Source organism: Pseudophryne corroboree, chromosome 1 (assembly GCF_028390025.1).
Source record: "Pseudophryne corroboree isolate aPseCor3 chromosome 1, aPseCor3.hap2, whole genome shotgun sequence".
Lineage (NCBI taxonomy): Eukaryota > Metazoa > Chordata > Amphibia > Anura > Myobatrachidae > Pseudophryne > Pseudophryne corroboree.
The window spans coordinates 598893796-598914273 of record NC_086444.1 but is presented as its reverse complement, the minus strand read 5'-3'; the positions used below and the strand labels follow the sequence as shown (position 1 = coordinate 598914273).

General features: G+C 49.3%; 1 protein-coding gene across 6 annotated transcripts in view; it reads left to right on the top strand.

The window, feature by feature from the left end:
- DAZAP1 (DAZ associated protein 1) overlaps positions 1-20478 on the top strand; it is a 137174-nt gene that overhangs the window by 98273 nt on the left and 18423 nt on the right. The window lies entirely within an intron of this gene.

Here is a 20478-nt window from a genome sequence, read left to right as displayed (position 1 = left end):
GAAGGGTGCAATCTAGGTGGCTCTCCTAAAGAGCTGCTTAGAAAAAGTTTTTTTAGGTTTAAATCTCAGTGAATCCTGCTGGCAACAGGATCACTGCATCGAGGGACTTAGGGGAGAGATTTCCAACTCACCTGCGTGCAGGATGGATTGGAGTCTTAGGCTACTGGACACTTAGCTCCAGAGGGAGTCGGAACACAGGTCCTCCTGGGGTTCGTCCCGGAGCCGCGCCGCCGATCCCCCTTACAGACGCTGAAGACGGAGGTCCGGAAAGCAGGCGGCAGAAGACTCCTCAGTCTTCATGAAGGTAGCGCACAGCACTGCAGCTGTGCGCCATTGTTGCTACACGTCTCACTGATTCAGTCACGGAGGGTGCAGGGCGCTGCTGGGGGCGCCCTGGGCAGCAATATTAAATACCTTTAGTGGCAAAATAAATACATCACATATAGCCATTAAGGCTATATGTATGTATTTAACCCAGGCCAGTTTTCTTAAAACCCGGGAGAAAGCCCGCCGAAAAAGGGGCGGAGCTTATTCTCCTCAGCACTCAGCGCCATTTTCCTGCTCAGCTCCGCTGGTGAGGAAGGCTCCCAGGACTCTCCCCTGCACTGCACTACAGAAACAGGGTAACAAAGAGAAGGGGGGCATAATTTGGCGATATTGATATATTAAAAGCGCTTATATCAAAAACAACACCTTCTAGGGTTGTTTATATACATTTATAGCGTTTTTGGTGTGTGCTGGCAAACTCTCCCTCTGTCTCCCCAAAGGGCTAAGAGGGTCCTGTCTTCGATTAGAGCATTCCCTGTGTGGCTGCTGTGTGTCGGTACGTGTGTGTCGACATGTATGAGGACGATGTTGGTGTGGAGGCAGAGCAATTGCCGGTAATGGTGATGTCACCCCCTAGGGAGTCGACACCGGAATGGATGGCTTTAGTTATGGAATTACGTGATAATGTTAGCACATTACAAAAGTCAGTTGACGAAATGAGACGGCCGGAAAACCAGTTAGTACCGGCTCAGGCGTCTCAGACACCGTCAGGGGCTGTAAAACGTCCCTTACCTCAGTCAGTCGACACGGGTACCGACACAGATGAATCTAGTGTCGACGGTGAAGAAACAAACGTATTTTCCAATAGGGCCACACGTTATATGATCACGGCAATGAAGGAGGCTTTGCAGATCTCTGATACTGCTGGTACCTCAAAAAGGGGTATTATGTGGGGGGTGAAAAAACTACCTGTAGCTTTTCCAGAATCAGAGGAATTGAATGACGTGTGTGACGAAGCGTGGGTTAACCCAGATAGAAAACTGCTAATTTCCAAGAAGTTATTGGCATTATACCCTTTCCCACCAGAGGTTAGGGCGCGCTGGGAAACACCCCCTAGGGTGGATAAGGCGCTCACACGTTTATCAAAGCAAGTGGCGTTGCCGTCTCCTGATACGGCCGCCCTCAAGGATCCAGCAGATAGGAGGCTGGAAACTACACTGAAGAGTATATACACACATACTGGTGTTATACTGCGACCGGCAGTAGCCTCAGCCTGGATGTGCAGTGCTGGGGTAGTGTGGTTGGATTCTCTGACTGAAAATATTGATACCCTGGATAGGGACAGTATTTTATTGACTCTAGAGCAATTAAAGGATGCTTTTCTTTATATGCGAGATGCTCAGAGGGATATTTGTACTCTAGCATCAAGAGTAAGCGCGATGTCCATATCTGCCAGAAGAAGTTTATGGACGCGACAGTGGTCAGGTGATGCGGATTCCAAAAGGCATATGGAAGTATTGCCATATAAAGGAGAGGAATTATTTGGGGTCGGTCTTTCGGACCTGGTGGCCACGGCAACTGCCGGCAAATCCACTTTTTTACCTCAGACCCCCTCCCAACAGAAAAAGACACCGTCTTTTCAGCCGCAGTCCTTTCGCTCCTATAAAAACAAGCGACCAAAAGGACAGTCTTATCTGCCGCGAGGCAGAGGAAAGGGTAAGAGAGGGCAGCAAGCAGCCCCTGCCCAGGACCAGAAGCCCGCCCCGGGTTCTACAAAGCCATCAGCATGACGCTGGGGCTTTACAAGCGGACTCAGGAGCGGTGGGGGGTCGACTCAAGATTTTCAGCAATCAGTGGGCTCGCTCACAAGTGGACCCGTGGATCCTGCAGATAATATCTCAGGGTTACATGTTGGAGTTCGAAAGGTCTCCCCCTCGCCGGTTCCTAAAGTCTGCTTTACCAACGTCTCCCTCAGAAAGGACGTCGGTTTTGGAAGCCATTCACAAGCTGTATTCTCAGCAGGTGATAGTCAAGGTACCCCTCCTACAACAGGGAAAGGGGTATTATTCCACACTATTTGTGGTACCGAAGCCGGACGGTTCGGTAAGACCTATTCTAAACCTGAAATCCTTGAACCTGTACATACAGAAATTCAAGTTCAAGATGGAGTCACTCAGAGCAGTGATAGCGAATCTGGAAGAAGGGGACTTCATGGTGTCCCTGGACATAAAAGATGCTTATCTGCATGTCCCAATTTACCCCTCACACCAAGGGTATCTCAGGTTCGTGATACAAGACTGTGATTATCAGTTTCAAACGCTGCCGTTTGGTTTGTCCACGGCCCCTCGGGTCTTTACCAAGGTAATGACCGAAATGATGGTTCTTCTACGAAGAAAAGGCGTATTAATTATCCCTTACTTGGACGATCTCCTGATGAGGGCAAAGTCCAGAGAACAGCTGGAAGTCGGTGTAGCACTAACCCAGGTAGTGCTTCAGCAACACGGGTGGATTCTGAATCTTCCAAAATCTCAATTGACCCCGACAACTCCTCTGCTGTTCCTGGGAATGATTCTGGACACGGTTCAGAAAAAGGTGTTTCTCCCGGAGGAGAAAGCAAGGGAGTTATCCGAACTTGTCAGGAACCTCCTAAAACCAGGAACTGTGTCAGTACATCAATGCACAAGAGTCCTGGGAAAGATGGTGGCTTCTTACGAAGCGATTCCATTCGGCAGATTCCATGCACGGACATTTCAGTGGGATCTGCTGGACAAATGGTCCGGATCGCATCTGCACATGCATCAGCGGATAACACTGTCACCAAGAACAAGGTTGTCTCTCCTGTGGTGGTTGCAGAGTGCCCATCTGTTAGAGGGCCGCAGATTCGGCATACAGGACTGGGTCCTGGTGACTACGGATGCCAGCCTACGAGGCTGGGGAGCAGTCACACAGGGAAGAAACTTCCAGGGCGTGTGGTCAAACCTGGAGACGTCCCTTCACATAAATATACTGGAGCTAAGAGCGATCTACAATGCTCTAAGCCTGGCAAAATCGCTGCTTCAGGGTCAGCCGGTGTTGATCCAGTCGGACAACATCACGGCAGTCGCCCACGTAAACCGACAAGGCGGCACGAGAAGCAGAAGAGCAATGACAGAAGCTGCAAGGATTCTGCGCTGGGCGGAGAATCATGTCATAGCACTGTCAGCAGTGTTCATCCCGGGAGTGGACAACTGGGAAGCAGACTTCCTCAGCAGACACGACCTTCACCCGGGAGAGTGGGGACTTCATCCAGAAGTCTTCCACATGATTGTGAACCGTTGGGAAAGACCAAAGGTGGACATGATGGCGTCTCGCCTCAACAAAAAATTGGACAGATATTGCGCCAGGTCAAGAGACCCTCAGGCAATAGCTGTGGACGCTCTGGTAACACCGTGGGTGTACCAGTCAGTGTATGTGTTCCCTCCTCTGCCTCTCATACCAAAGGTACTGAGAATTATACGGAAAAGAGGAGTAAGAACAATACTGGTGGCTCCGGACTGGCCAAGAAGAACTTGGTATCCGGAACTTCAAGAGATGCTCACGGAGGATCCATGGCCTCTACCTCTAAGAAGGGATCTGCTTCAGCAGGGACCTTGTATGTTCCAAGACTTACCGCGTCTGCGTTTGACGGCATGGCGGTTGAACGCCGGATTCTAAAAGAAAAGGGCATTCCAGAGGAAGTTATTCCTACCTTGATTAAGGCTAGAAAGGAAGTGACTGTACAACATTATCACCGCATTTGGCGAAAATATGTTGCGTGGTGTGAGGCCAAGAAGGCTCCAACGGAAGAATTTCAATTGGGTCGATTCTTACATTTCCTGCAAGCAGGATTGTCTATGGGCCTAAAATTGGGGTCCATTAAAGTTCAAATTTCGGCCTTATCAATCTTCTTCCAGAAGGAATTGGCATCAGCACCTGAAGTACAAACTTTTGTAAAAGGTGTACTACATATACAACCCCCAATAGTGCCTCCAGTGGCACCGTGGGATTTGAACGTAGTTTTGAATTTTCTCAAATCTCATTGGTTTGAGCCTCTAAAATCGGTAGATTTAAAATACCTTACATGGAGGGTAACCATGCTATTGGCCCTGGCTTCAGCCAGGAGAGTTTCAGAGTTGGCGGCTTTATCATACAAAAGCCCATATCTGATTTTCCATTCGGACAGGGCAGAACTGCGGACACGTCCTCATTTTCTCCCTAAGGTGGTTTCGGCTTTTCACTTGAACCAGCCTATTGTGGTGCCTGCGGCTACTAGCGACTTGGAGGACTCCAAGTTACTGGACGTTGTCAGAGCATTAAAAATATATATTTCAAGGACAGCTGGAGTCAGAAAATCTGACTCGTTGTTTATATTGTATGCACCCAACAAGATGGGTGCTCCTGCGTCTAAACAGACGATTGCACGTTGGATCTGTAGCACAATCCAACTTGCACATTCTGTGGCAGGCCTGCCACAGCCTAAATCTGTAAAGGCCCACTCCACAAGGAAAGTGGGCTCATCTTGGGCGGCTGCCCGAGGGGTCTCGGCATTACAACTTTGCCGAGCAGCTACGTGGTCAGGGGAGAACACGTTTGTAAAATTTTACAAATTTGATACTCTGGCTAAGGAGGACCTGGAGTTCTCTCATTCGGTGCTGCAGAGTCATCCGCACTCTCCCGCCCGTTTGGGAGCTTTGGTATAATCCCCATGGTCCTGACGGAGTCCCAGCATCCACTAGGACGTTAGAGAAAATAAGAATTTACTTACCGATAATTCTATTTCTCATAGTCCGTAGTGGATGCTGGGCGCCCATCCCAAGTGCGGATTGTCTGCAATACTTGTACATAGTTATTGTTACAAAGATCGGGTTATTACTATTGTTGTGAGCCATCTTTTCAGAGGCTACTTCGTTTTTTGTTATCATACTGTTAACTGGGTTCAGATCACAAGTTGTACGGTGTGATTGGTGTGGCTGGTATGAGTCTTACCCAGGATTCAAGATCCTTCCTTATTGTGTACGCTCGTCCGGGCACAGTACCTAACTGAGGCTTGGAGGAGGGTCATAGGGGGAGGAGCCAGTACGCACCATGTGATCCTAAAAGCTTTATTTAGATGTGCCCTGTCTCCTGCGGAGCCCGCTATTCCCCATGGTCCTGACGGAGTCCCAGCATCCACAACGGACTATGAGAAATAGAATTATCGGTAAGTAAATTCTTATTTTCTGCCAGAAGGGTTTTATGGACTCTGCAATGGACAGGGGATACCGACTCTAAAAAACACATGGAGGTTTTACCTTATAAGGGTGAGGAATTGTTTGGGGACGGTCTCTCGGACCTAGTTTCCACAGCTACGGCTGGGTAGTCAAATTTCTTGCCTTATGTCCCTCCACAGCCTAAGAAAGCACCGTATTACCAAATGCAGTTCTTTCGTTCTCAGAAGAGCAAGAAGGGCAGAGGTGCGTCCTTTCTTGCCAGAGGCAGGGGTAGAGAAAAAAAGCTGCACCATGCAGCTAGTTCCCAGGAACAAAAGTCTTCCCCGGCTTCCACTAAATCCACCGCATGACGCTGGGGCTCCACAGGCGGAGCCAGGAGCCGTGGGGCCGCGTCTCCGACATTTCAGCCACCAGTGGGTTTGCTCACAGGTGGATCCTTGGGCTATACAAATTGTGTCTCAGGGATACAAGCTGGAATTCGAGGTGACGCCCCCCTCACCGTTACCTAAAATCTGCCTTACCAACTTCCCCCATGGAAAGGGAGATAGTGTTGGCGGCAATTCACAAACTTTTTCTCCAGCAGGTGGTGGTAGAGGTTCCCCTTCTTCAACGGGGAAGGGGCTACTATTCCACTATGTTTGTGGTACCGAAACCGGACGGTTCGGTCAGACCCATTTTAAATTTTAAATCCCTGAACATTTATCTGAAGAAATTCAAGTTCAAAATGGAATCGCTCAGAGCGGTCATTGCAAGCCTGGAAGAGGGGGATTTTATGGTGTCTCTGGACACTTGCATGTCCCCATTTATCCGCCTCATCAGGAGTACCTCAGGTTTGTGGTACGGGACTGTCATTACCAATTCCAGACGTTGCCGTTTGGCCTGTCCACGGCACCGAGAGTTTTTACCAAGGTGATGGTGGAAATGATGGTGCTCCTTCGGAAGCAAGGGGTTACAATTATCCCATACTTGGACGATCTCCTCATAAATGCGAGGTCCAGGGAGCAGTTGCTGATAAGCGTAGCACACTCTCAGGGAGTGTTGCGTCAGCACGGCTGGATTCTGAACATTCCAAAGTCGCAGCTGATTCCGGCGACGCGTCTGCCCTTCCTGGGCATGATTCTGGACACAGACCAGAAGAAGGTGTTTCTCCCGGAGGAGAAGGCTCAGGAGCTCGTGACTCTGGTCAGAGACCTCCTAAAGCCAAAACAGGTGTCGGTGCATCACTGCACACGAGTCCTGGGAAAGATGGTGGCGTCATACGAAGCCATTCCCTTCGGCAGGTTCCATGCGAGGATCTTTCAGTGGGATCTGCTGGACAAGTGGTCCGGATCGCATCTTCAGATGCATCGGATGATCACCCTGTCCCCCAGGGCCAGGGTGTCTCTTCTGTGGTGGCTACAAGGTGCTCACCTCCTCGAGGGCCGCAGATTCGGCATACAGGACTGGGTCCTGGTGACCACGCATGCAAGCCTCCGAGGGTGGGGGGCAGTGACTCAAGGAAGAAACTTCCAAGGGCTGTGGTCAAGTCAGGAGACTTGTCTGCACATAAATATCCTCGAGATACGGGCCATATACAACGCCCTGAGTCAAGCGGAGCCTCTGCTTCGAGACCAACCAGTGCTGATTCAGTCAGACAACATCACGGCAGTCGCTCATGTAAACCGCCAGGGCGGCACAAGAAGCAGGGTGGCAATGGCGGAAGCCACCAGGATTCTTCGTTGGGCGGAGAATCACGTGCAAGCACTGTCAGCAGTGTTCATTCCGGGAGTGGACAACTGGGAAGCAGACTTCCTCAGCAGACACGACCTCCACCCGGGAGAGTGGGGACTTCATCAAGAAGTCTTCACGCAGATTGTAAATCGATGGGAACTGCCACAGGTGGACATGATGGCGTCCCGCCTCAACAAAAAAATTAAAGAGGTATTGCGCCAGGTCAAGAGACCCTCAGGCGATAGCTGTGGACGCACTGGTGACACCGTGGGTATTCCAGTCGGTCTATGTGTTTCCTCCTCTTCCTCTCATACCCAGGGTACTGAGAATCGTAAGAAAAAGAGGAGTGAGAACAATACTCATTGTTCCGGATTGGCCAAGAACGACTTGGTACCCGGGACTGCAAGAAATGCTCACAGAGGACCCATGGCCTCTGCCTTTCAGACAGGACCTGTTGCAACAGGGGCCCTGTCTGTTCCAAGACTTACCGCGGCTGCGTTTGACGGCATGGCGGTTGAACGCCGGATCCTAGCAGAAAAGGGCATTCCGGATGCAGTTATTCCTACGCTGATAAAGGCTAGGAAGGACGTGACAGCAAAACATTATCACCGTATATGGCGAAAATATGTTGCTTGGTGTGAGGCCAGGAAGGCCCCTACAGAGGAATTCCAGCTGGGTCGATTCCTGCACTTCCTACAGTCAGGTGTGACTATGGGCCTAAAATTAGGGTCCATAAAGGTCCAGATTTCGGCCCTATCCATTTTCTTTCAAAAAGAACTGGCTTCACTGCCTGAGGTTCAGACGTTTGTTAAGGGAGTGCTGCATATTCAGCCTCCTTTTGTGCCACCAGTGGGATCTTAACGTGGTCTTGGGTTTCCTGAAATCCCACTGCTTTGAGCCACTTAAAACAGTGGAGCTAAAGTATCTCACGTGGAAAGTGGTCATGCTGTTGGCCTTGGCTTCAGCTAGGCGTGTGTCAGAATTGGCGGCTTTGTCATGTAAAAGCCCCTATCTTGTTTTCCATATGGATAGGGCAGAATTGCGGACTCGTCCGCAGTTTCTGCCAAAGGTGGTGTCATCTTTTCATTTCAACCAACCCATTGTGGTGCCTGCGGCTACTCGTGACTTGGAGGATTGCAAGTTGCTTGATGTAGTCAGGGCTTTGAAGATCTATGTCGACAGGATGGCTGGAGTCCGGAAAACTGACTCGCTGTTTATCCTGTATGCATCCAACAAGCTGGGTGTTCCTGCTTCAAAGCAAACCATTGCTCGCTGGATCTGTAGCACGATTCAGCAGGCTCATTCTGCGGCTGGATTGCCGCATCCAAAATCAGTGAAAGCCCATTCCACAAGGAAGGTGGGCTCTTCTTGGGCGGCTGGCCGAGGGGTCTCGGCATTACAGCTTTGCCGAGCTGCTACTTGGTCGGGTTCAAACACATTTGCAAAATTCTACAAGTTTGATACCCTGGCTGAGGAGGACCTGGTGTTTGCCCATTCGGTGCTGCAGAGTCATCCGCACTCTCCCGCCCGTTTGGGAGCTTTGGTATAATCCCCATGGTCCTTACGGAGTCCCCAGCATCCACTAGGACGTTAGAGAAAATAAGAATTTACTCACCGGTAATTCTATTTCTCGTAGTCCGTTGTGGATGCTGGGCGCCCGTCCCAAGTGCGGACTTTCTGCAATACGTGTATGTAGTTATTGCTTAATAAAGGGTTATGGTTATGTAGCATCGGTTGAGTGATGCTCAGTTGTTGTTCATGCTGTTAACTGGGTAAGTTTATCACAAGTTGTACAGTGTGATTGGTGTGGCTGGTATGAGTCTTACCCTGGATTCCAAAATCCTTTCCTTGTAATGTCAGCTCTTCCGGGCACAGTTTCCTTAACTGAGGTCTGGAGGAGGGGCATAGAGGGAGGAGCCATTGCACACCAGATAGTACTGAATCTTTCTTTAGAGTGCCCAGTCTCCTGCGGAGCCCGTCTATTCCCCATGGTCCTTACGGAGTCCCCAGCATCCACTACGGACTACGAGAAATAGAATTACCGGTGAGTAAATTCTTATTTTTCTTTTTCATCCACTAGGGGTCACTGGAGTACTCTTGGGATATGAACGGCTTCCGTAGGAAACAGGGCACTGAATATTTAAATTTAGAACACTCCACCCCTCCATATCCCCGAGTACCTCAGTGTTTTTTCTGTGCTCGAAGTAGCAACAGGTCTGTGGCTGGGTCCACAATTCTTTTGAATATTTTTTTTTTTTTTTTTTTTAGAGAATATTTTTTCTTTTTTCATACACATCCCTTTCCCCCTTCCAAAAGGCAGGGTCAGGGATAGTGCAAGCTGCTACTAGCAGCTGTGGCGTGTCGGTCCTCACTGAATGAGCACCCTCACAGCCATACAGATCCTGCAGACAGGCTGGCCGGCGCTTGCAGAGAAGCCCCATCGGAGCCTCAACAGCAGCAGGAGTCACGGTATGTTGAACGGGGCGGTCAGCTCCCGCTGCCGCCCCGCTGTGTGGGGACTTTGTTTGTACGCTGACGCTGGGATCCCTCTACAGACGCCCGCCGCCGCTGCTCAGAGCGCTTCAAGACGCGCTCCCCGCTGTCGGTCCCTGCACGTCCCGCTACCCGGCTCCCGCTGGCGGCCCCACACGCTGCTCGTTGCCCGCCCGCACTGCATCCGCAACTGAGCATACAGGGGGGGGGGGGGGCATTACAGCACTGTGATTATACTGCGCTCAGTGACAACTGCTAACAGAGGGTGCAATCAGCGGCATGAGAGGGATAACCTGCAGCAACAGCGGTATGCTAGGCTGCAGGGTTAATTACACAGGATTTCATATAGATGTCACTTTAAAGGCTGGTAACCTGCACTGTGATTATATGTGTAAGCATTGCAGCCATTTTAACCATGCTTCCTGTGTCTTCGTGCTGTGATTCCAGAATGTTCCAGTACTACATCTCTACTCCACCGGAGGCGCAGGGGTGTTAGTGGGAATTTGGGATCACATTTCATAGTACTGCCCACGTGTACTGCACTTGGCCTGAGATATATATATATATATATATATATATATATATATATATATATATATATATATATATATATATATATATATATATATATATGAGACACCTTCGTACTATTTTACGGAGTCCTGCAAGTGTCTGTTTTTTGTGTATTATTATATTGTCTGTCGCCATAATGAGTAAGGCACCAGCAAAAACTAAAAAGCATAATTGCAAAGTCTGTAGCAGTGTGTTACCGGATGGATCTACCACGTGTACAGTATGTTTTGTGGATTCGGTTCCGAATAAAATTTCTGCTCCGGTTTTAAAGCCAATTTCCTCCCCGGACCCTCCATGGGAAATGCTAGCCAATGTACTGGCTGGGTTGCAATCAGAATTGACCGCCGCTCGACAAGAGCGGGAAACGGCAAGATCTGAGTCTAGGGTGAGACCGCCAGAACTACCGGAGGGGTCTCAGCCTTGCGAAAGGTCCAAATCCATTTTGGGTAGATGGGATAAATTTCATGTCTCTTATGATTTACCAGTTTCTGCTATGTTGCATTCTGACGATTCCATGCCAGACCTCACGGCACAAGATGAGGGTGAGGAGGGCGAAGTGGAGTCAGATAGTGAGGATTTTAACAGCTCAGGTATTGATAATCTCATCAGAGCGGTGCGTCAGTCTCTCAAGTTTACAGAAACCGAGGAGCCTCTCACAAATGATCAGGTCGTATTTACTAAACGAAAGAGAACTCCAATGTGTTTTCCTGTTTCGGAGTCTCTTAATAAGATGTTCGTAGAAACACGACAGACTCCAGATAAATGGTTTCTTATACCTCGCAGATTTAAGTCTAGTTACCCGTTTCCAGACTCGGTGACATGTACATTGGAGAATCCACCAATAGTTGATTCGTCAGTGTCGAAGCTTACAAAGAAATTAACCATACCAGTGCCAGCGGCTACTACGCTTAAAGACCCTTCAGATCGCAAAATAGAAACTATGCTAAAGTCCATGTATTTAGCAGCAGGAGTGCTGCTGAGACCTGGCTTGGTTGGTATCTGGGTCACTAAGGCGCTCATAGTATGGATAACAGAACTCAAGTCTGCCCTACATGACGAACACTTTATCCTTCTTGCTGATCAAATGTGTGAGGCTGCGGAGTATCTCTGTACAGCTTCTACTGACGTCTGTCAGCTCACTTCTCGTATTTCATCGTCGCTAGTTACGGCACGACGAGCACTCTGGCTGCGTTCTTGGCAAGCGGAAGCAGAGGTCAAATGAGGTATAGAGGCGTTACCTTACGATGGCAAGAAGTTGTTTGGTCCTGAATTGGACACATGGATTTCTGAGGCTACGGGAGGAAAGTCTGTTTTCTTACCATTGCCTCCACCGGTACCAAGAAGGAGGTACTCTGGACCTTCGTTCAAATCCTTTAGACCTCAGTACTTTCGAGGACGTGGCAGAGGAACAGCCACGCCTGGTAGACGTGGTCGTGGTTTCCAACAAACCAACACAAGTCGTCAGGACGCTAAGGTTACCGACAAGCCAGTGGCATGACGGGCTACCAGCCCATCTCGGTTCTCCGATTGTGGGAGCACGCCTTCAGACGTTCCATTTGGCGTGGTTCCAGACATACGCGGATGGGTGGATCCGCAATTTAGTGCTAAGAGGTTACAAAATAGAGTTCGACTGTCTTCCGCCACTGCGGTTTTTCAAGACAGGACTGCCTCTGTCGGACGACAAGAGGGCGGTTCTGCAAATTGCCATTCAGTCCCTACTGGATTCAGCCGTTTTGATTCCGGTCCCTGTACACCAACAGGGTCAGGGTTATTATTCCAGTCTGTTTGTGGTACCGAAGCCGGATGGCTCAGTCAGGCCAATATTGAACTTAAAGGGTCTCAATCGGTACGTAACTTACTACAGATTCAAGATGGAATCTCTGCGATCAGTGATTGCAGGTTTAGAGCCAAAGGAATTCATGATTGCGCTAGATCTCAAGGATGCGTACTTACACATTCCGATTTGGCAGCCTCATCAGAGGTTCTTGCGGTTTGCAATACGCCAAAACCATTACCAGTTTCAGGCTCTACCGTTTGGCCTATCGTCAGCGCCTCGGGTATTCACCAAAGTGATGTCTGTGACAATAGTTCCGTATTTAGACGATCTGCTCATCAAAGCCCCGTCTCAACAGATGCTTCTCCAACATGCGCTGCTAACGTACAATGTACTAGTTCACCACGGTTGGATTGTCAACTTCAAAAAATCACATCTCATTCCGTCTCAACGCCTTCAATTTCTAGGTATGATTCTTGATACGGTAAATCAAAGAATTTACCTACCACAACAGAAAGTACAGATTATTCGCCATCTAGTACAACTAGTGCTCAAGCCACGCACTGTCTCGGTACATTTGTGCATTCGCCTCTTAGGAACAATGGTGGCAGCTTTCGAAGCGCTTAAGTTCGGAAGATTTCACTCACGTCCTTTTCAACTGGATGTGCTCGCACAGTGGTCGGGCTCGCATCTGCAGATTCACCACAGGGTGAGGTTGTCGGCAAGGGTGTCTACTCTGGTGGCTCAAGGAACACAATTTAACCGCAGGGAAACTATTCGGCGGCTGGAATTGGATAATTCTAACGACGGACGCGAGTCTCAGAGGTTGGGGAGCTGTAGTTCAAAATTGTCAACTCCAGGGTCTCTGGGCGGATCACGAAAGATTGCTGTCTATAAATGTCCTGGAACTCCGTGCAATTTACAATGCACTACGACAAGCAGTACACATGCTTCGCTCTCAGACTGTCCAAGTGCAGTCAGACAACGCAACGACAGTCGCATACATCAACAAACAAGGAGGAACAAGAAGCCGCATGGCAATGCGGGAAGTAGCTCGAATCCTCAATTGGGCAGAATATCACCAGGTGATATTGTCGGCAGTATTCATTCCGGGAGTGGACAACTGGGAGGCGGATTATCTCAGCCGTCGGGATTTTCATCCAGGAGAATGGGCATTAAATCCAGAGGTGTTTCACATATTGGTTCACAGGTGGGGTTACCCTCAGGTGGACCTGATAGCGTCTCGCCACAATCACCAAACACTCCAGTATGTGTCCAGAACGAGAGATCCAAAGGCAGTGGCGGTGGATGCTCTCACAATCGCGTGGCCATACAGCCTAGTGTATCTGTTTCCACCGTTTCCGCTGCTCCCTCTAGTGCTAAAACGAATCAAGAGAGTCCGTCACAGTCATACTAGTGGCGCCTCATTGGCCTCGAAGAGCTTGGTTCTCGGATCTCCACGGACTACTCGCAGACGATCCTTGGCCGCTCCCTCTACGTCCGGACTTGTTACAACAGGGTCCGTTCCTTTACCCCGATTTAGCGCGGCTGCGTTTGACGGGGTGGCTGTTGAGACCGCGCTCTTGAGAAGAGGGCATTCCGGAATCTGTTATACCAACCATGTTACGTGCTAGGAAGCCAGTTACGGCAGCTCATTATTACAGAATTTGGCATGCCTATATAGGTTGGTGTGAAGCTCGGAAGTTTCCGACATCAGCTTTCAAGTTATCCCGTCTTTTGTTATTTCTCCAGACAGGGTTAGATGGAGGACTGCGTTTATCTACACTGAAGGTGCAGGTATCTGCGTTGTCAATTTATTTTCAAAGAAGATTGGCTCTATTGCCGTCTGTACACACTTTTCTGCAAGGTGTCCTCCGAGTACAGCCTCCATTCATTCCACCTACAGCGCCATGGGACTTGAATCTGGTTTTAGATTTCTTACAGTCTTCATATTTTGAACCCTTACAGCAAGTGGATATAAAGTTTCTCACTTGGAAAACAATTTTTCTTCTAGCCTTAGCTTCAGCAAGGCGTGTTTCAGATTTAGGTGCCTTGTCATGCAAGCCACCGTATTTGGTGTTTCATGACAGAGCGGAACTTCGGACGAATCCCGCTTTCTTACCAAAGGTAGTGTCATCTTTTCACATCAATCAACCAATAGTAGTTCCTGTGTTAACAGCACATTCTGGAACTCTGGATGTGGTACGCGCTTTACGCGTTTATGTATCCCGGACATCTACAGTTCGTAAGATGGATACGTTGTTTGTTCTCTATGATGCTGCCAAGATGGGTTGGCCAGCGTCTAAGCAGACCTTATCCAGATGGATAAAACTGACCATACGTCAGGCTTACCTTAATGCTAGGTTACAGCCGCCTACATCAGTAACAGCGCATTCCACACGTTCTGTGGGAACTTCATGGGCAGCTGGTCGTGGAGCTTCTACGACGCAGCTTTGCCGTGCGGCTACATGGTCTTCAGTGCACACGTTTGTGCGCTTTTACAAGTTTGATACGTTTGCGGCATCAGCATCTAGCTTTGGCCGTCTAGTGTTACAGTTGCCAAACAGCTCTCCCGCCCACGGGGGAAGCTTTGGTACGTCCCAAGAGTACTCCAGTGACCCCTAGTGGATGAAAAAGAAAATAGGATTTTGGTACTTACCAGGTAAATCCTTTTCTTTGAATCCATAGGGGGCACTGGATGCCCACCCAGAGCAGTTTTACCTGGTTTGTGGTAAGTTCAGGGGATCTTATGGTAACACACTCTCACCGACTGGTTCAAATTATCAAGTGCTGGTTATGGTGTCCGTTATGTTATATGTAATACTCCATTGTCAACCTCTCTATAGTTCCTGTTCGGCTCAGTAAAAAACACTGAGGTACTCGGGGATATGGAGGGGTGGAGTGTTCTAAATTTAAATATTCAGTGCCCTGTTTCCTACGGAAGCCATCCATATCCCAAGAGTACTCCAGTGCCCCCCTATGGATTCAAAGAAAAGGATTTACCTGGTAAGTACCAAAATCCTATTTTCTCTAACGTCCTAGTGGATGCTGGGGACTCCGTCAGGACCATGGGGAATAGCGGCTCCGCAGGAGACAGGGCACAAAAAGTAAGCTTTTAGGATCACATGGTGTGTACTGGCTCCTCCCCCTATGACCCTCCTCCAAGCCTCAGTTAGGTTTTTGTGCCCGTCCGAGCAGGGTGCAATCTAGGTGGCTCTCATAAAGAGCTGCTTAGAAAAAGTTTTTTAGGTTTCTTATTTTCAGTGAGTCCTGCTGGCAACAGGCTCACTGCTACGAGGGACTTAGGGGAGAGAAGTGAACTCACCTGCGTGCAGGATGGATTTGCTTCTTAGGCTACTGGACACCATTAGCTCCAGAGGGATCGAACACAGGCCCAGCCATGGAGTCCGGTCCCGGAGCCGTGCCGCCGACCCTCCTTGCAGATGCCGAAGTTGAAGAGGTCCAGAGGTCCGGAAACAGGCGGCAGAAGACTTTCAGTCTTCATAAGGTAGCGCACAGCACTGCAGCTGTGCGCCATTGTTGTCGGCACACTTCACACCAGCGGTCACTGAGGGTGCAGGGCGCTGGGGGGGGCGCCCTGGGCAGCAATGTATAATACCTTTTTCTATGGCTAAAATACATCACATATAGCCCTTGAGGCTATATGGATGTATTTAACCCCTGCCATATATCGCAAACTCCGGGAGAAGAGCCCGCCGTTTTAGGGGGCGGGGCCTATTCTCCTCAGCACACAGCGCCATTTTCCTGCTCAGCTCCGCTGTGAGGAAGGCTCCCAGGACTCTCCCCTGCACTGCACTACAGAAACAGGGTAAAACAGAGAAGGGGGGCATATTTTGGCGATATTTTTATATATTAAGCGCATATAACAGAAACAACACCTTTTAGGGTTGTTTATATACATTTTTATAGCGCTTTGGTGTGTGCTGGCAAACTCTCCCTCTGTCTCCCCAAAGGGCTAGTGGGGTCCTGTCTTCGATAAGAGCATTCCCTGTGTGTCTGCTGTGTGTCGGTACGTGTGTGTCGACATGTATGAGGACGATGTTGGTGTGGAGGCGGAGCAATTGCCGGTAATGGTGATGTCACCCCCTAGGGAGTCGACACCGGAATGGATGGCTTTAATTATGGAATTACGTGATAATGTTAGCACGCTGCAAAAGTCAGTTGACGACATGAGACGGCCGGAAAACCAGTTAGTACCTGTCCAGGCGTCTCAGGCACCGTCAGGGGCTGTAAAACGTCCCTTACCTCAGTCAGTCGACACAGGTACCGACACAGATGAATCTAGTGTCGACGGTGAAGAAAGAAACGTATTTTCCAATAGGGCCACACGTTATATGATCACGGCAATGAAGGAGGCTTTGCATATCTCTGATACTGCAGGTACCTCAAAGGGGGGTATTATGTGGGGTGTGAAAAAACTACCTGTAGCTTTTCCAGAATCAGAGGAATTGAATGACGTGTGTGATGAAGCGTGGGTTAACCCCGATAGAAAACTGCTAATTTCAAAGAAGTTATTGGCATTATACCCTTTCCCACCAGAGGTTAGGGCGCGCTGGGAAACACCCCCTAGGGTGGATAAGGCGCTCACACGCTTATCAAAACAAGTGGCGTTACCGTCTCCTGATACGGCCGCCCTCAAGGATCCAGCTGATAGGAGGCTGGAAACTACCCTGAAGAGTATATACACACATACTGGTGTTATACTGCGACCAGCAATAGCCTCAGCCTGGATGTGCAGTGCTGGGGTGGTGTGGTCGGATTCCCTGACTGAAAATATTGATACCCTGGATAGGGACAGTATTTTATTGACTATAGAGCAATTAAAGGATGCTTTTCTTTATATGCGAGATGCTCAGAGGGATATTTTCACTCTGGCATCGAGAGTAAGTGCGATGTCCATATCTGCCAGAAGAAGTTTATGGACGCGACAGTGGTCAGGTGATGCGGATTCCAAACGGCATATGGAAGTATTGCCGTATAAAGGAGAGGAATTATTTGGGGTCGGTCTATCGGATCTGGTGGCCACGGCAACAGCCGGAAAATCCACTTTTTTACCTCAGGTCACCTCCCAACAGAAAAAGACACCGTCTTTTCAGCCGCAGTCCTTTCGTTCCTATAAGAACAAGCGGGCAAAAGGACAGTCATATTTGCCCAGAGGCAAAGGAAGGGGTAAGAGGGTGCAGCAAGCAACTACTTCCCACGAACAGAAGCCCTCCCCGGCTTCTACAAAGCCCTCAGCATGACGCTGGGGCTGTGCAAGCGGACTCAGGGGCGGTGGGGGGTCGACTAAAGATTTTCAGCACACAGTGGGCGCGCTCACAGGTGGACCCTTGGATCCTGCAGGTAGTATCTCAGGGTTACAAGTTGGAATTCGAAAAGTCTCCCCCTCGCCGGTTCCTAAAGTCTGCTTTACCAACGTCTCCCTCAGAAAGGGCGACGGTATTGGAAGCCATTCACAAGCTGTATTCTCAGCAGGTGATAGTCAAGGTACCCCTCCTACAACAGGGAAAGGGGTATTATTCCACACTATTTGTGGTACCGAAGCCGGACGGTTCGGTAAGACCTATTCTAAATCTGAAATCCTTGAACCTGTACATACAGAAATTCAAGTTCAAGATGGAGTCACTCAGAGCAGTGATAGCGAATCTGGAAGAAGGGGACTTCATGGTGTCCCTGGACATGAAAGATGCTTATCTGCATGTCCCAATTTACCCTTCACACCAAGGGTATCTCAGGTTCGTGATACAAAACTGTCATTATCAGTTTCAAACGCTGCCGTTTGGTTTGTCCACGGCACCTCGGGTCTTTACCAAGGTAATGGCCGAAATGATGGTTCTTCTACGAAGAAAAGGCGTATTAATTATCCCTTACTTGGACGATCTCCTGATAAGGGCAAGGTCCAGAGAACAGCTGGAAGTCGGAGTAGCACTAACCCAAGTAGTGCTTCAACAACACGGGTGGATTCTGAATCTTCCAAAATCTCAATTGACCCCGACGACACGTCTGCTGTTCCTGGGAATGATTCTGGACACTGTTCAGAAAAAGGTGTTTCTCCCGGAGGAGAAAGCAAGGGAGTTATCCGAACTTGTCAGGAACCTCCTAAAACCAGGAAATGTGTCAGTACATCAATGCACAAGAGTCCTGGGAAAGATGGTGGCTTCTTACGAAGCAATTCCATTCGGCAGATTCCACGCACGAATATTTCAGTGGGATCTGCTGGACAAATGGTCCGGATCGCATCTGCACATGCATCAGCGGATAACACTGTCACCAAGAACAAGGGTGTCTCTTCTGTGGTGGTTGCAGAGTGCCCATCTGTTAGAGGGCCGCAGATTCGGCATACAGGACTGGGTCCTGGTGACTACGGATGCCAGCCTACGAGGCTGGGGAGCAGTCACACAGGGAAGAAACTTCCAGGGCGTGTGGTCAAACCTGGAGACGTCTCTTCACATAAATATACTGGAGCTAAGAGCGATTTACAATGCTCTAAGCCTGGCAAAACCGCTGCTTCAGGGTCAGCCGGTGTTGATCCAGTCGGACAACATCACGGCAGTCGCCCACGTAAACAGACAGGGCGGCACGAGAAGCAGAAGAGCAATGACAGAAGCTGCAAGGATTCTTCGCTGGGCGGAAAATCATGTCATAGCACTGTCAGCAGTGTTCATTCCGGGAGTGGACAACTGGGAAGCAGACTTCCTCAGCAGACACGACCTCCACCCGGGAGAGTGGGGACTTCATCCAGAAGTCTTCCACATGATTGTGAACCGTTGGGAAAAACCAAAGGTGGACATGATGGCGTCCCGCCTCAACAAGAAACTGGACAGATATTGCGCCAGGTCAAGAGACCCTCAGGCAATAGCTGTGGACGCTCTGGTAACACCGTGGGTGTACCAGTCCGTGTATGTGTTTCCTCCTCTGCCTCTCATACCAAAGGTACTGAGAATTATACGGCTACGGGGAGTAAGAACAATACTCGTGGCTCCGGATTGGCCGAGAAGGACTTGGTACCCGGAACTTCAAGAGATGCTCACGGAAGAGCCGTGGCCTCTACCGTTAAGAAGGGATCTGCTTCAGCAGGGACCTTGTATGTTCCAAGACTTACCGCGACTGCGTTTGACGGCATGGCGGTTGAACGCCGGATTCTAAAAGAAAAGGGCATTCCAGAGGAAGTTATTCCTACCTTGATTAAAGCCAGGAAGGAAGTGACCGCACAACATTATCACCGCATTTGGAGAAAATATGTTGCGTGGTGTGAGGCCAAGAAGGCCCCAACGGAGGAATTTCAATTGGGTCGATTCCTACATTTCCTGCAGGCAGGATTGTCTATGGGCCTCAAATTGGGGTCTATTAAGGTTCAAATTTCGGCCTTATCGATTTTCTTCCAGAAAGAATTGGCTTCAGTGCCTGAAGTACAAACCTTTGTCAAAGGTGTACTACATATACAGCCCCCGATTGTGCCTCCAGTGGCACCGTGGGATCTCAACGTAGTTTTGGATTTTCTCAAATCCCATTGGTTTGAGCCGCTCAAATCGGTAGATTTGAAGTATCTTACATGGAAAGTAACCATGCTACTGGCCCTGGCTTCAGCCAGGAGAGTATCAGAGTTGGCGGCTTTATCGTACAAAAGCCCATATCTGATTTTCCATTCGGACAGGGCAGAACTGCGGACGCGTCCTCAGTTTCTGCCTAAGGTGGTTTCGGCTTTTCACTTGAACCAGCCTATTGTGGTGCCTGCGGCTACTAGCGACTTGGAGGACTCCAAGTTGCTGGACGTTGTCAGAGCATTGAAAATATATATTTCAAGGACGGCTGGAGTCAGAAAATCTGACTCGCTGTTTATCCTGTATGCACCCAACAAGATGGGTGCTCCTGCGTCTAAGCAGACGATTGCTCGTTGGATCTGTAGCACAATCCAACTTGCACATTCTGTGGCAGGCCTGCCACAGCCTAAATCTGTAAATGCCCACTCCACAAGGAAGGTGGGCTCATCTTGGGCGGCTGCCCGAGGGGTCTCGGTATTGCAACTTTGCCGAGCAGCTACGTGGTCAGGGGAGAACACGTTTGTAAAATTTTACAAATTTGATACTCTGGCTAAGGAGGACCTGGAGTTCTCTCATTCGGTGCTGCAGAGACATCCGCACTCTCCCGCCCGTTTGGGAGCTTTGGTATAATCCCCATGGTCCTGACGGAGTCCCCAGCATCCACTAGGACGTTAGAGAAAATAAGAATTTACTTACCGATAATTCTATTTCTCATAGTCCGTAGTGGATGCTGGGCGCCCATCCCAAGTGCGGATTGTCTGCAATACTTGTACATAGTTATTGTTACAAAAATCGGGTTATTATTGTTGTGAGCCATCTTTTCAGAGGCTTCTTCGTTGTTATACTGTTAACTGGGTTCAAATCACAAGTT